Source organism: Aotus nancymaae, unplaced genomic scaffold, assembly GCF_030222135.1.
Source record: "Aotus nancymaae isolate 86718 unplaced genomic scaffold, 86718_ANA_hifiasm-v0.15.2.pri h1tg000036l, whole genome shotgun sequence".
NCBI lineage: Eukaryota > Metazoa > Chordata > Mammalia > Primates > Aotidae > Aotus > Aotus nancymaae.
Genome location: NW_026988450.1, coordinates 393,910 through 410,868, shown reverse-complemented (window position 1 = coordinate 410,868; position 16,959 = coordinate 393,910). Strand labels below are relative to the sequence as shown.

General features: G+C 42.4%; 1 protein-coding gene across 12 annotated transcripts in view; it reads right to left on the bottom strand.

Moving 5' to 3' along the window:
• Window positions 1-16,959, bottom strand: part of SPIDR (scaffold protein involved in DNA repair) — a 415,411-nt gene that overhangs the window by 103,976 nt on the left and 294,476 nt on the right. The gene's annotated exons all lie outside the window — the stretch shown is intronic.

The window sequence follows — 16,959 nt, the reverse complement described above, 5'->3', positions numbered from 1 at the left end:
AGCTGGGTGTGGCAGCGTGTGCCTGTAGTCCCAGCTACTCGGGAGGCTGAGGCAGGAGAATTGCTTGAACCTGGGAGGCAGAGGTTCCAGTGAGCCAAAATCACATCTCTACACTCTAGCCTGGGTGAGAGAGCAAGACTCCATCTCAAAAAAAAAAGAAAAAAAAATCACAGCTCAATGGATGTAGTCCATAGCATAAAATTTCATACTTTTAATACTTATTACGAAGTAATAGATATAAAAATATTTGGACTTTGGATTCTTTTAAAAAGATAAAACATTAAGTTAAAGGACAAAACATTTTTTTCCTCACCTTGCCCTCGATCTTTTTATAGTCTACATTCCACAGCTAATGGCATTCTAAAGTGAGATTTTAGGACTGGAGGACTTTGTTGTTATTCTCTGCTTTGTTCACATGTTTTTACTTCTGTCTTCCTAAGAGTTCCTTCTAACTCTTTCGGTGAATACAAAGGAGTCCGATGCCTTCTATGGGCCTTCCTAACTCCAGGGCCTGGACAGCAAACTCCACCCGTCTTGGGTTCCCCTGTGACCTGTCAGTTAGAGCAGAGAGCCTGACTGTACTACTTCTGCCAGCAGGCATAACATGAACAAAGATCTCGGGGTGTTGGCCAACAGCTCTGCAGCATTAAAAGGCATGAACGGGGCATGCAGTGTACTGATTCAGCTTGCAGCCCACACTAAGTCGTTTGAAAGCTGGAAGGCAACAGCTTCGGGGTCATGCAGTTCCCTGCTGTCGGCTGTGGCTCTGGGGATGCAGGTGAGCTGGCTTGCCATATTTCTGGTTGTATTAATAGGAGAGGCAGCAGCTCCCACGGCAGTCTGACCCTTCAGTGTTGCTTAAAGCCACTTAAAATCCATTAATAAATCAATCTCTCTCTCTCTCTCTCTCTCTCTCTCTCTCTCTTTCTTTCTTCACCCAGGCTGCAGTGCAATGGCATGAGCTTGTCTCACTGCAACCTCTGCCTCCCGGGTTTAAGCAATTCTCCTGCCTCAGCCTCCTGAGTAGCTGGGACTACAGGCGTGCAACAACAGGCCTGGCCAGTTTTTGTATTTTTAGTAGAGATGGGGTTTCACCATATTGGCCAGGCTGGTCTTGAACTCCTGACCTCAAGTGATCCACCCATCTCAGCCTCCCAAAGTGCTGGGCTAACAGGTGTTAGCCCCTGTGCCTGGTCAATACATCTCCTGTTGAAGTTGGACAGAACAGATTCGTCACTGAGCCTGACGCATTCAACGTGTAGTCAAACATGAAGATTCCACATCCAATATCTGATATGTGGAAGTGAAGTTACAGGGTAAAGGAACACCACACACTCTTCCCTAGATAAATAAATCAACAACTACAACTAAAAGTCAAAAACAAAATCATGAACAAATCTTACAGTTTGGTGTCCATTTTTGTCTGGAAGTAATGTATCTCTTTAAGAGACAAGTGAAATTAGGAGTGAACCATTTCACTTACCTAGTCTCGAAATCTCTAGAGAACAGACTTAATTAATTTGCAGCACTGAGGTCTTTTAATATATATTCATTGTTATGACTTATGCAACAAAACTTCATTTATGCTGTGTGAAGAACTACAGAACTTCTCTATGGGAGCCACACACGACAAAGGAGCACACTGGATGATACCATCTTCCCTCCCGTGTACTGTTAGTGCCATTTCACCAAAGACAACCATAAATAGAACACTTCTTAGCTAGCATACCAAACTTTTATAAAAACAGAAATTCTAAGGCTAAAAGAAAGCTTTTACTATTTGACAACCAGTAGTTAGAACACCTAGTTTCTATCTAGCCAAACAATATTTTAAGAAGTATTTGAGATTGTACATTCTTTCAATACCATCATCACAGATCATAGAAACCATGGCATCTAGGCACCAGAGACTCATAAAAAGAATGGTAAAGCATTTAGAGAGCCTCATTTTGAATAGAAACCTTTCATGCAGATGATATCCTGAAGTGATTTAGAGTATGTGATCATGCTGGCGTGTAGTTAAGAAGCCTGCAGAGGAGATAAAGGAAGAGAGAGGCCCACCGGCAATCCGGAGTGGCCCAGGGAGTTACTGAGGCTGACAGACAGACGTCCTCACACTGTCTCCTCCAGAAATACTTCACGAAGGCAGTAGATGATAAAAGGTGTTGTCGATGGAGAGTTAGGGTGTTAGTGATACTGAAAACCAAGCAACAGGAAAGAAAAAACAACTAAATAAAGCTTATCTATAGATGAGTTTTGAGAAAAGGACCCTTTCCTGGGGCTATAGAAGCTCTCCCAGTGGCAAGAGCTACATATCAAACATTCCACAACAGAGCATTCATACTTCTAAAGCCTCTATCTGGCCATGACTACCAATGCTAGTATCAACTCTGTGCTTTAAAATGCGTCTGGGCTGGGTGTGGTGGCTTGTGCCTGTAATCCCCGAACTTTGGGAGGCTGAGGCAAGAGAATCCCTTGAGTTCAGAAGTTTGAGACCAGCCTGGGCAACAGTAAGACCCCGCCTCTTTTTAAAAGAAATAAATAAATAGGCAAAATGCACTTGTATTCTCTTCATCTTCTTGTACCTCTTGGAATCTAACACCATTCTTCAAAAACAGTAGCCAGGATAAGGGCAGAAAATATATAAGATGAGCCTAGAACATCTTACAGTGCCAGAAAGTAAGGAAGTACTCAAAACAAAACAGAACACTCACAATTATGGGAGTTTATCAAAGGGATACGACATCAATTGAAAGAACTCCGAGGGAAAAAAGCTGGAGCAATCTGAGCAATAAAATAAATAAAACAGTATTGGATTATAACTCAAAGTATAAAGTAAATAGGTACAAGTCCATAGTGATATAAATAATTAAAATAAAAAGTAGAAGAGAAGAGATGAATCTCCCATGCAGAGGAATTCCAAATAACTGCTCCACCCTCACAGAAGGGGAGCAGAGCTCTCTGTTCCTTAGGTGTGCATTGTGCATGATGGCTTCCTTCCAAAGACTTCAGGATGGAAAGGAGGAAAAAGTACAGTAACTTCACAGCGCAGAAACCTGACAAATGCTACCTTAGCCAGGTGATCAAGGTCAGCATCAACGGCAGGAACTCGTGTTGACAGTGTGTACACTGGATATGACATGATGAAAACTGTACTTTATCCTGTGGTCTTCTTCCTGAGAACACACAACTCACGTAACTCTAGTCTCATCATGTATAATAAATCAGACAAATTCCAGTTAAGGAGATTTTTTTCTTTTTTGAGACAAACTCTTGCTCTGTGGCCCAGGCTGGAGTGCAGTGGCAGGACCTCAGCTCCGCCTCCTGGGTTCAAGCAATTCTCCCTCCTCAGTCTCCCGAGTAGCTGGGACTACAGGTGTGCACCACCACGCCCAGCTGATTTTTGTATTATAGAAATGGGATTTCACCATGTTGGCCAGGATGGTCTTGAACTCTGGGCCTCAAGTGATCCGTCTGCCTCAACCTCCCAAAGTGCTGGGATTGTAGGTGTGAGCCACTGTACCCGGCCCAGTTAAGGAGATTCTAACAAAATACCTTACATTCCTCAAAACTGTTAAGGTCATAAAAGAGAAGTCTGAAAAGCTGTCACAGCCAAGGGGAGACTAAGGAGACGTGGCAACTGAGTGTAATGTGGTGTCCTGAATGGGATCCTGGAACAGAATTAGGTAACACTAGGTAAACACTAAGGAAATGTGAATAAAGTACATACTTCAGTTAAATTTAAAAAATCACAACTATGTGCTTACAAAAGTAGAGCATATTTGCATTAGACATATTATTTAAGTCTATGTAAACAGTGGTGAATGCCTGTCAATTCCAGGGTCCCTCACCCTACGGCGGAGGCCCCTGGTTGAGTGTTGGTAATCAATACCCTTGAAGGAACAGTACTCTCGTGACAGGCATAATTATCTTACTGTTATGTCACTGTGAATATTTCCAAATAGCTGCAATTTTAGATAATCTATTTTTAGACAGGGTGTTGCTCTGTTGCTTAGGCTGGAGTGCAGTGGTGCGATCATGGCTCACTGCAGCCTTGACCTCCCAGGCTCAAGTGATCCTTCCACCTCAGCCCCCAATTAGCAGAGACTACAGGCTCATGCCACCGTACCCGGCTAATTATTTTTTACTTAGAGATGTGGTCTCCCTATGTTGCCCACACTGGTCTTGAATTCCTGGGCTCAAGTGATCCTCCAGCCTTGGTCTCCCAAAGTGTTGGGATTACAGGCACGCGCCGCCTTGCTAAGCCAGAAATCTCAATTCTTAGTACAGGTATACCTTGGGGATAGTGTGCATTTGGTTCCAGACCACTGCAATAAAGCAAGTATCACAAATAGGTAAATCGCACACATTTTTTGCTTTCCCAGTGCATATAAAAGTTATGTTTACACTATACTACAGTCTACTAAGTGTGCAATAACATGTCTTAAAAGAGTGCATACCATAAGAAACACTTTATTGCTAAAAAATGCCAACAACCATCTGAGCCTTCAGTGACTCATCATCTTTTTACTCATGGAAGGTCTTGCCTCAATGTTGATGGCTGCTGACTGGTCAGGGGGTGGTTGCTGAAGTCTGAGGTGGCAGTCGCAATTTCTTAAAATAAGACAACAGTGACATTTGCTGACATGACTAACTCTCTTTCATGAAGGATTTTTCTATAGCACGTGATACTGTTTGATAACATTTTAACCACAGAACTACTTTCAAAATGGGACTCAATCCTCTCCAACCCTGCCTCTGCTTTATCACCGATGTTTGTAGAATGTTCTAAACCCTGTATTGTAATTTCAACAATGTTCACAGTATTTTCACCAGGAGTAGATTCCATCTTAATAAATCACTTTTTTTGCTCATCCATAAGAAGTAACTCCTCATCGCATTCGAATTTTATCATGAGATTGCAGCAATTTAGTCACATCTTAGGCTCTACTTCTAGTTTTCTTGCTATTCTACCACATTACTTCCTCCACTGAAGTCCAGAACCCCTCAAAGTCATTCATGAAGGTTGGAATCAACTTACAAACTCCTATTAACATTGAGATTTTGACCTCCTCCCATTAATCATAAACGTGTTTTTTAAACTACATTTATTAATTTGTTTAGGATAATGTCCTCCAGCTGCATTCATGTTACTGCAAAGGATACTATTTTGTTCTTTTTTTATGGTTGCAATGAATGTTTCTAATAGCATTGAGAATGGTGAATTCTTTCTGGAGGTTTTCAATTTACTTTGCCCAGATCCATCAGAAGACTCATTACCTATAGCAGTTATAGCCTTACAAAATACATTTCTTCAATTACTCCTTAATCCATGGGCTGCAGAATGAATACTGTGTTAACAGGCATGAAACAACATTCATCTCTCTGGACATCTCCATCAAAACTCTTGAGTGACCAGGTACATTGTCAGTGAGCAGTAACATTTTGAAAGGAATCTTTTTTTTTCTTTTTTTCTGAGCAGTAGGTCTCAACAGTTGGCTTAAAATAGTCAGAAAAGCACGCTATGAAAAGGTGTGATGGCATCCAGGCTTTGTTCTTCTGTTTATAGAGCACAGGCTGAGAAGACTTAAGATCATCATTATTGTTGCTTTTTTAGAGACAGGGTCTTACTCTGTCACTGAGGCTGGAGTGTAGTGGCACAATCACAGCTCACTGACCCAAACTCATAGGCTCAAGTGATTCCCTTGCCTTAGCCTTCTGAACAGCTGGGACTACAGGTACACAACATGAGGCCTGGCCAGTTATAAAAATTTTTTGTGGAGATGGAGTCTCACTATGTGGCCCAGGCTGCTCTTGAACTCCTGGCCTCAAGAGAGTCTCCTTCCTCAGCCTCCCAAAGTTCTGGGATTACAGGCATGAGCCATCTATGCCCAGCTCAATTTAACATAATTCTTAAGGTCCTTAGGATTTTTGGAAGAGTAAATGGGTATTAGCTTCAACTTACAGTCACCAGCTCTATTAGCTACTAACAAAGGAGTCAGCCTGTCCTTGGAAGCTTTGATGCCAGGTATTGACTTCTCCTCTCTAGCTATGCAAGTTCTAGGTGACATTTTCTTCCAACAGAAGGCCGCTTCATCTACACTGAAAATCTTTTGTTAAGTGTGGCCATCCTCATCAAATATCTCAGCTCGGTCTTCCGGATAAGTTGTTCCTGCTTCTCTGTCAGCACTTGCCGCTTTATCCTGCATTTTAATGTCATGGAGACGGCTTCTTTGCTTAAACGTCATGAACCAACTTCTGCTGGCTTCATACTTTTCTTCTAAAGTGTCCTTACCTCTCTTAACCTTCGCAGAATTGAAGACAGTCAGGGTCTTGCTCTGGATTAGGCTTTGGCTTAGGGGAACGTTATCGCGGGTTTTATCTTCCATCCAGACCACTAACACTCTTTTCGTACCAGCAATAGAGCTGTTCTGCTTTCTCATCATTTATGCATTCACTGGAGAAGCACTTTTAATTTCCTTCAAGAACTTTTGCTTTGCAGTCACGACGTGGCTGTTTAGTGCAGAGGCGCAGCTTTTGATCTGTCCTGGCTTTTGACAGGCCTTCCTCACTGAGCTTAATAACTCCCAGTTTTTTATGTATAGTGAGAGATGTGCAACTCTTCCTTTCACTTGAACACTTTGAGGCCACTGGAGGCTTACTGACTTATCTGATTTCAATACTGTTGTGTCTCAGGGAATAGGGAGGCCACAAAAGAGCGAGAGAGATGGAGGAACAGCCAGTTGGTAGAAGAATCGGAACATACACATTTGCTGATTAAATTTGCCATCTAATATAGGTGTGGTTGGTGGTGCCCTGAAACAATTACAATAGCAACATAAAAGATTACAGACCACAGATCATCATAATAGATAATAATAATGAAGAGATTTGAAATATTGTCAGAATTACCAAAATGTGATAGAGACATGTTGGAAAAATGACAGTGATAGAATTGCTTGATGCAGGGTTGCCATGAACCTTCAAGTAGTAAAAAGAGCTCTATTTGCAAGTGCAGTAAAGTGAAGCACAATAAAGTGAGCCATGACTGTAAAGTATTCGTGAATGACTAGAAAGCTTCTCTGACTAAAGTTCTCTGCATATAAGGAAATAGTTACCTTTGTGGGTGGGTTTTCTTATCCAAGGCTACACAGAAAGCCAACAGGTATGTCTGCCCAATTTTCACCCACTGGGAAGCAGGTAAGCACATCAGCTTTCTCCTTCCTCCCAGAGGTCAGAAGCACTTTCACACAAATATCCTCTTCTTGGGGTAATTTGTTCTCTTCTATTTCTTCTTAGAGACAGCGTCTTGCTATATTGCCCTAGCGGAGTGCACGGCCTATTCATAGGCACGATCATCGCGAACCGCAGACTGAAACTCCTGCTTCGAGTCATTCCCTGACCTCAGCCTCCTGATACATGGGACTACAGGTGCCACTGCGCCTGGCCAGGGTAATCTGTTTCTTGATGGTTGATTATAGTTCTTCCACAGTTCTTTTATTGATGTTTAAACTTTTTTTATTTATGGGGGTACATGAGATATTTTGATACAGGCATACAATGCTTAATAATCACATCAGGGCAAATGGGGTGTCCATCTCCTCAAGCATTTATCCCTTCTTTGTGTTACAAACAAGACAATTTACTCTTTTGGTTATTTTTTTGTTTCTTTTTTTGAGACAGAGTCTTCCTCTGTCACCTAGACTGGAGTGCAGTGGCGCGATCTCAGCTCACTGCAACCTCTGCCTCCCAGGTTCAAGTGATTATCGTGCCTCAGCCTCCCAAGTACCTGGAATTACAGGTGTGGGCCAGCACACTTGGCTAATTTTTATATTTTTAGTAGAGACAGGGTTTCACCATGTTGGATAGGCTGATCTTGAACTCCTGACCTCAAATGATCCGCCCACCTTGGCCTCCCAAAGTGTTGGGATTACAGGCAAGAGCCACCACGCTCAGCCTCAAGGTTAATTTTAACTTATTAAATTCATTATGTTTTTTTCAAGCCATAATACTGCCCTGTACTTTAAGTATATTATTTTTTATAGTACATAATGAAAATGCCTAATAAACATTAACTGAAGGTGATGAGGAATGCAGTCATTAAACAGTATCTCCCACCCCACTTCCTGAGTGTCTGCCCAGGTTGGTCTTGAACTCCTTAACTCAAGCAATCCTCCTGCCCTGGCCTCCCAAAGCCACCATGCTGTTTTTTTTTCCCCCTCAATCATTTCTATATCTAGTCTTCAAAAAGAAAAAGCTCGAATCTTTCTATATCCTCTCATACGCATCAGGTGACACGGCCTGGAGACGCAACGGCAGCAGGTAAGAACACTGTCCTTGGTTCAGGGCCCTGGTGCTTCTGTTGCCATCCTCCTATGCAGAAGACTGTAGTCCTTTCCTGGCTACCCACACAGTCAACAAAAGCAGGAGGTGACATTTTCATTGACTTCCTTCCTTCATCAGAGTCTCAGATCACTGGCTTTTTGTTTATAAATATTTTCTAGACATCAATAAATAATATGCAAATAATATTAATTTTCCTAACTCCTGATTACAGACACAGCCAGGTTCCTTACAAGTGAGGATGACAGATAAATGCTCATGTCTCAAATGAAAATATTACTTGTATTTTTCAATTCTCTGTACTAGTGTGGTTTCCATTAGAGTGAATGAGGATAATTGTTTTTATGCTGTTACCAGTGTTTCTAAATGATCACTGTTCTACTGAGCACAGAATGTGAAATAACTTGGACGCTATGTTTATAAAGGCAAATTGCCCTATGCCCTTGTTGGCTTGAAGGCGCAGAGGCAGCCAGACCTGGTTTCAAGTTCCAGCTTAGCCTGGGAGCTTCCGTCGCAGGCCCATCGCTCATTCCTCCGAGCAACGGGGAACTCACCCCCCCCCGGAGAGACTGTATTCTCCACAACTGCTGTGCAGCATGCCCCTGAAAGCCAGCTACTGCGCGGGGATTTTGTGTGCTTTATTCATTAGTTCCTCAAAAAAAAAAAAAGAGACTAAACAAAAGACAAAAACCAGGAACTTGGGATATGTAGTTTCTCAACCAAGCTGCCTTCTTTTCCTCTGAGTATGTAACGTGAAATTCAAATGCTGCCCAGTGGGAGTAAGGACCTTTAGAGCTTCCTGACATTCTTTGGCTAAGAATAAAAAAAAGTTGTTTCATGATTTCAACTTAAAATAAATATTACAAAACAGACTAGAAGATAATATGCAAAATAATTATATGGGAAGTAGAATTAGAATAATTTTTCTACTTTTGCAAATTTTGAAACCTATAATGGTCCTATATTGATTTTATCATTTAAAATTACATGAAAAATACGAATGAGCCCGGCTGTCACATTATTTTATACACAAGATGGGCTGTGACTGCGGTGAAAGGGTGTGATGTTGAGCAATGTTGCTCGTGTTTTGAGTTTTGCCAAGCCTAGCCCAGGCCTGGGTACCACGTGTTAACTCTCAAATTTCAGAGTAGGCGAAACTTTGCAGTTTGTTTGAAGTAGACGGAATGGTAGTTCAACTCAGTATTTCACTTCCAGCAGAGTGAACCACAGTATAGCACAAGTCGTGATTAAATTAAAATGTAAATTTATTTTTTTGTGGTACATAATGAAAAAGGTTGTGAAGAACGTTTCCTAGCCACCCCTCCCCCGCACCATTTCTCTAAAAATAGTCCATTCCAGAGGGTTTAACTGAAAATACGGTCCGTTTGGGTGCTGGGGAGGGGGATGCATGTGCAGAATTCTCTTTTACATCTGTGACTCCTGCAAAAATATCTGGCAGTACATTCCGTTCTATGTCTTCAAGCCTCACAGGGCCAATTTAAAAATATTATTATAAATGCTCATGGTTATCATCACCTAACTGATCTAAAGCAATAAAACAGTTGGCCTTTTGGTTTTCTCAGACCATCCGGAGATAAGGGCTGCATTCTCAATGCTGGTCTCATTAGAAAGACTTAGCTTATTACAAAGTAAATTTCATTATAAGTTAAGGAGCCAGATCTCACTGGCCTTCCAGGAAATAAGCTACAATGATAATTTGTATGTTGATTCTCTGAATTTCTGGTGAATAGTGAACTCTTTGAAGAGGCAAATAAGAGTTCTTTATCAACTCTTCATTCCTTTTTAATATGTCCCAACTAAACAACATCCAAATCTGTTTTAGAGACACAAATTTCTTCTTTCATCATTTTCTGACATATTTATTGTGATGATTCATGAATCCAGTACATTTCCGTGTTGCTTTTCAGTTTGAACATATTCAGTAATATTTGTGTGGTATTAGAGTTCATTTATTAATGCATGCCATATGCAACCACCAGGAGGTAAGACCCACTTGACTGAACAAAAGCCTCAGTTCTTACTTTGAAGAACTGTAAATTGACCCTAAGACAGATTTTTCTAAAAATCTATTGTTATAACTGAGGGCATAGAGAATGCTCAGTCTAAAACTAAAGACTGTGGTCTTTCTTCTCCCCATTGTTACAAAGCCTTGGGGTAGTCACAAGTCTGGGTCTAGGGTGCCCCTCTGCCCACTTCAGAGTCAGAGAACCACTGGGTTGCCTGAGGCAGGGCAGACTTGGAAAGAGAAAGGGCTTACTTCCTGCCTCTACCATCCAGTTCCTATGTGACCTCTGGGAGTGGTCGGAGATGAAAGCCTCAGCCTCTTCACCGCTGTCTCCCTCTGTCCTTCCCTCCAAAGCCCTCATCCTGGCCTCTGCCTGCCCTCAGGGTGCTGGGGGCTATTGTTGAGTTCTTGCTCTCGTAGTCTATATAGGTCACCCTTTAAAAAGGCCTGGAATTCAGTGTGACGGGGTACTGTGACTTCCGTCTAGTGATTGTAACTTTTACTTTTTTGAGTCAACAGGTGCATTGGAAGATCATAGGGGGCTATAGGCAGCATGTCATTTTCTGAGTAAGGAGTTAGAACATTTGACCTATGCACACCTGTAAAGGCTGGGATGACAGCCAAGACCAACGTGTGGATAACTGAGAGAAGCTACAGGTCCTCTTAAATCCCGCTGCCCCGGAAAGGCCAACTACACTTCCCAGAAGGCAGCTTCAGATTGCCCAGGATGGATGTAGGGAAGTGCATCTGCTACAGCAGTAAACAGTCGTAGTTACAGCAATGGAAAGTTTGAGGGCAAAGCGCTACACACATCTCTTTAACACTCTAAAACACCATGTATACAGTATATTATTCTGTCCACTCAGTACTAGGAAAACGAAAGCTCAGAGCAAGTGGCCCCCCGGTCACAAACCTGTGGAGACGGAGCTGGCACTGGAATTTAGAACCTTTGATGACAACTCCTGGATGCTTTTCCACTCCCCTCTGTCGCTCTTTTTTCAGCATTTACACTAAATACTGCTTTCATCATAGTCTACATGTTTTTCCTCCTCAGGCTATTCTATTTTCCCCGGGGTTCCTTCTTTCACTTGTGAACAATAATTCTGGTACAAGGGTCTTAATTTTTATCTTGGTTCAAATATTCAATCTGCTACCTATATTATTTTGTAATGTAACATACTTGAGACAAAGTATGCTGAGAAAACTTGACATTTCAAAATGTCACATAATTTTACCTCATGTGATAGAAGCTATTTTATCTAAAAATTAACATATGAATACATTCAGCACTATAATTTTATATACTTTTTTGCATGTAGTTCAAAATACATAAGCACATATTTATACCTTCAAGTATTATTTTGATGTGCAGTGTGGGAGCTTGGAACTGGAGTAAAACAGTGGCTGAAAATTCCCTTTTATCCCTTGATGAAAGGCCAAGGGAAATACCAGACATAACAAAATTTACCTATTTGTATGGATCAGAGGTTGGCAAATTATGGCCTGTGGGCCAAATTGTACCTATCCCTTATTTCTGTACATAGTTTCTTTTTTCGAGACAGAGACTCGCTCTGTCACCCAGGATGGAGTGCAGTAGCGTGACCTCAGCTCACTGCAACCTCCATCTTCCTGGGTTCAAGTGATTCTCCTGCCTCAGCCTCCCAGGTAGCTGGGATTACAGGTTTGCGTTGCCACACCCAGCTAACTTTTGTATCTTTAGTAGAGAGGGGTTTCCCTATGTTGGCCAGGCTGGTCTCAAACTCCTGACATCAGGTGATCCACCTGCCTCGGTCTCCTAAAGTGCTGGGATTACAGGCGTGAGCCACGGCACCCGGCCCTTTGTACATGAAGGTTTACCGGCACACAGCCACATTCATCTATCTGGGTATCATTGTCTGCGGCTGCTTTCAATGTTTCAGACTGATGCTTTCAGACTATGGTATGGCCCCCCCAAGCCTAAAATAATATGTTTGCCAATACCTGCTATGTATAAACAAAATAAAACCCCCAAAATCCAGACCTACTGGGTGTCCAGCACCTCACTGGGTGTACCTTTGTTATCTCAATCTGCCAAACAATCCGTGCTACCATCCTAACACGCATAGTCACTAAATCCCTAACACTGTCTACCCTATTCTGGGGGAGAAGAAAGCATCAGGAAGAATCCAACAGGACTCTTCCTTACGTGATCTAGCTGAATTGCGAGAGATGCCTGTTCTCTTCTAATAGCTGCTGTGACCCTTAAGGAAAGAATCTCAGCCCTTACCTTTTTACAACTTAATCATTTAGCACTTTTCAAAGGCCCTAAACTCATTTTTGCAAATAAATTAAGTTTAAATGGAGAATATATTTTCTAATTTCCAATGAGACGGATCCAGAAAGTAACTGAGTCCTACAGATTTTTAGCTACTTCAGAATATTGGCTAAATTGGTTTATACTTTAATCCCAAAACAAGCCACACCAAACCCAACACACGTTCTCCATTGAATGTTTTTTATCTCTCATTTCCATTTTGTTAGACAAAAGTGAGATATGTGTGCACTCATGACACATACAGGTTGGTTATCTCTTACCCAAACTGCTTGGGATTGGATTTTTTTTTTTCTGATTTTAACGTATCTGCATAGACATAATAAGATATCTTATGAACCCGAGTCTATGTTTCGTATACACTTTATACATATAGCCCAAAGGTAATTTTATACATTTTATTTATATTTTAAATAATTTTGTACATGAAACAAAGGTTTTGTACACTGACTCATCAGAAAGCAGAGGTGCCACTATTTCAGCCACTCATGCTGGTACTCAAGAAGTTCTGGATTTTAGATTAGGAATGCTCAATTTATATCAATGTATCCTAAACTAATGATTCTTAAAATGGTTAATTTTTGCCTTTAGTCAGAGTTCTACCCATGAAAACATGAACAATTCTGTTCAACTTTGCCAGAAACGGTTGGCTAAATTATTCTCTACCCCCATAAGATGATGATTCCTTGCTGTGGCTGGAGGAAAAACAACCTTCTCTACCCAATTTTTAAAACACTATGGGGAAAATATCCTGAGTGGCCAAAATCTAGCTTTCTTTAAAAGTATCATCTCAGGAAGCATGTTCTGTGGAAGGATGGCTACTTTAATAGGGAAAGCCATCTATTTTTTTGAGTCTTTGTTTTGCTTTTAAGGATGGATCTGAATAGCACCCAGGGAGCTCCTGTATTTTAATGGAGCCATTCTAAATCACATCCCATGACAGAATGAGTGAGTTCATGTAAACACAGTCAGTGGTATCATGAGTAACAAAATCTGTTTTCATCAGAAGCCCTTCATCCTGCGTAAGAGACCTGTACACTACTAGGCAGTCCAGGCTAGCGTTAACCAGCTCCAGCTGGTCCACTGCTATAAAAAGAACTAATGAAAACACAAACGCTAGCTTCTCGTTTCCACTCCGGCCAGTACGTCAAGGCTACACAAAGACAGCCCTTTCCAAATGCGCTCAGTGAATGAACCGGCGGGTCTGGTTCTCTAAAGTTGTTTACTGAACAGAGTGTGCAGGGGACTTGCTGAGCACTGATGGGGGTGCTGGGGGCTGGGAGAGGAATCACATGATCTGTCAGTGCACAAAGCCAATTTTTCCAGTCTAGATTTAGTTCTATAACACACAGAAGGCAGAGAAAGTTTTCAAAAGCAGAGACAGAGTACCCTGAGCAATTTCTTAAACACATATACACACTTAGAGCACTCTGGTTTTTCTTATGAAAATACATAATTATATCTGAGATAAATTAATGCTTTATTAAATATTCAAAATTCTTAGGTAAAGGTAAATCATTTCTTTTGTGACGTCAGAAATTCCTGGCTGGGCACAGTGGCTCACGCCTGTAATCCCAGCACTTTGGGAGGCTGAGGTGGGTGGATCATGAAGTCAGGAGTTCCAGAGCAGCCTGACCAACATGGTGAAACACTGTCTCTACTAAAAATACAAAAATCAGCAGGGGGTGGTGGCACACACCTGTAGTCCCAGCTACTCAGGAGGCTGAGGCAGGAGAATCGCTTGAACCCAGGAGGCAGAGGTTGCAGTGAGCCGAGATCGCGCCACTGCATTCCAGCCTGGGTGACAGAGTGAGACCCCATCTCAAAAAAAAAAAAAAGAGAAAGAGAAAGAGAAAGATACCTGAATTGAACCTTTGACTGGAGGTGTAAAAGAAAGAAAGAAACAAAAAAGAAATTCCTACTAAAGGTAAATTATTTCTTATTCAGTGACTTAGTTTATAAGAGGAGGCAATGATAAAGAGATGATCCTATTTTAATTCTTTATATGGCTAATAAACTCCAGACTGTTAGTTCTAGAAGGTCCTGTGGAGATTTCTCTTACCTTCATCTCACAGATGGACAGGCCAGGAGGGCTTTGTGGCCCAGACTGCTTGGTGGCAAAAAGAACATGGGTGTCTTGGCACCTACAACCGTTTTTCTACTCCATTTCATTCTAGATGTGGCTAAGTGAATATGGCCAAGAATAAAGCGAACAGGGTGCCTGGATAATTCTGTAATATTATAGATTTGGCCTAACCTAGCCTTTAATGTATGAGGTTACTTGCAACGTCAACTGAAAATTTAGGGAGCTGACCTGACATTTTTTTATTTTTTTGAAGAGGCTGAAAGTGTGATTCAATTAGTTATCCTGCTAGATGAAAAGGTTTTTGCCTCATTCACGCAGGGCCAAATCTTCAGTACAGATGCTAACTCTAGAGTCACCCCCATCTTCCTGGGACCAGCCCCTGCTTCCCATGACACGCTGTCATTGCCTCCGCCTTCTGTGGACCCCCCAGCTGTGAGGCTGCAGCAGGCGAGGCAAGCACCGAAGGAGAGCTGCGTCAGGTTAGCAGGGCCTGAGTACAGGCCTGAGTCAGGCCCACGCTTACCTCTAACCAGCCATTGGACGGTTATGCCTCCTATGGCCAAGAGGCTGGCAGCTTAGGGAACGTCCCAGGCTATACAGCTCTGACTTCAAGTCTAACCCTTCTCATGCCCTCTCCCTAGGCCTATGATTTTCCAAGTTATTGAGGTTGAAAACTTCAAAGCCATCTATAGACATCTTTCTTTTCCTTACTCCTTAAATCCTAACCATCACTAAGTCCAAATTTTTCCGCCACTCAAGAAGCCCTTCTCTTGCATTCATGCCTCTGCTGGCCTCCCTGCGGGGCTGACAGTGCTGAGCGCCTCCCCCAGACATTCAAGCTCTCAACTCTGCTTCCTGCTTGGATCAGATCAAATGCCTCAGTAGTTTGCCCATAAGACAACTCTCAAACCCTCTGCAACATGATCTCGATCTACCTTCCCAGTCTTACCTCGCAATGACTTCCCTCCGTCTCACTCTGCCACCCAGGCCGGAGTGCAATGGCGCGATCTCGGCTCACTGCAACCTCTGCCTCCCAGGTTCAAGTGATTGTCCTGTCTCAGCCTCCTGGGTAGCTGGGACTACAGGCACCCACCATCATGCCCAGCTAATTTTTGTATTTTTGTAGAGATGGGGTTTTACCATCTTGGCCAGGCTGGTCTTGAACTCTTGTCCTCAGGTGATCTGCCCGCCTCAGACTCCCATACTTGAACTTTTAAAGTCTGAAAATCTGACTGTGGTCTAGGCACTCAACTTAGAACTGAGCACACCTTTGATTTCTCTAATAAACATTTATGGGGGCCCTGTATTCACACAGCTCTGTGCCACACGGCACTGAGAGGCCTGAGGCAAATGAATATGTGCACACACAGGCAAGAAAGGGCACAGCCCCTTTCCTCAAAGACGCTCAGGCCATCGAGAGAGGCGCACACTATCAAATAAGACAGAAGCAAGGACAGAGATGAGAGGATGAAGAGATCACATAACCCAAATCTACAATCTACATATGAGGCAGCCCAGGCAGGGAGAGACTACACGACATACCCAGATGATTCATCTGGGCTTGATTTTCTATTCAAGATGATTCACGTAAGGAATTATTAAAAAACCAAATGATCCAGGCATTTGGAACTAGATAGTGGTGATGGTCACAATAATATTGTGAACACACTAAACCCAATGAATTGGGCCGGGCACAGTGGCTCATGCCTGTAATCCCAGCACTTTGGGAGGTCGAGGTGGGTGGATAACCTGGGGTCAGGAGTTCAAGACCAGCCTAGCCAACATGGCGAAGCCTCATCTCTACTAAAAATACAAAACTTAGCTGTGTGTGGTGGGGGGTACCTGTAATTCCAGCTACTTGGGAGGCTGAAGCAGGAAAATTGCTTGAATCCAGGATGTGGAGGTTGTAGTGAGCCAAGATCACACCATTGCACTCCAGCCTGGGTGACAAAGTGAGACTCAGTCTCAAAAATAAATAAATAAAATGGTTTAAATGGTGAGTTTCATCTCATAACCAAAACAAAACCAAACGATCCCGTGTTACCATCACAGAGAGATCTACCTGGTCCTTCTCAACACCGGCTGAACTCCCTGTCTTTCAAAATGTCTTCCTTGACTCCTCCTGGCAACTGCTGTAATTCTCTGCTCTGTATCCTGCTAGTACACTTTCTATTAATAGCTTGCATTCCATTA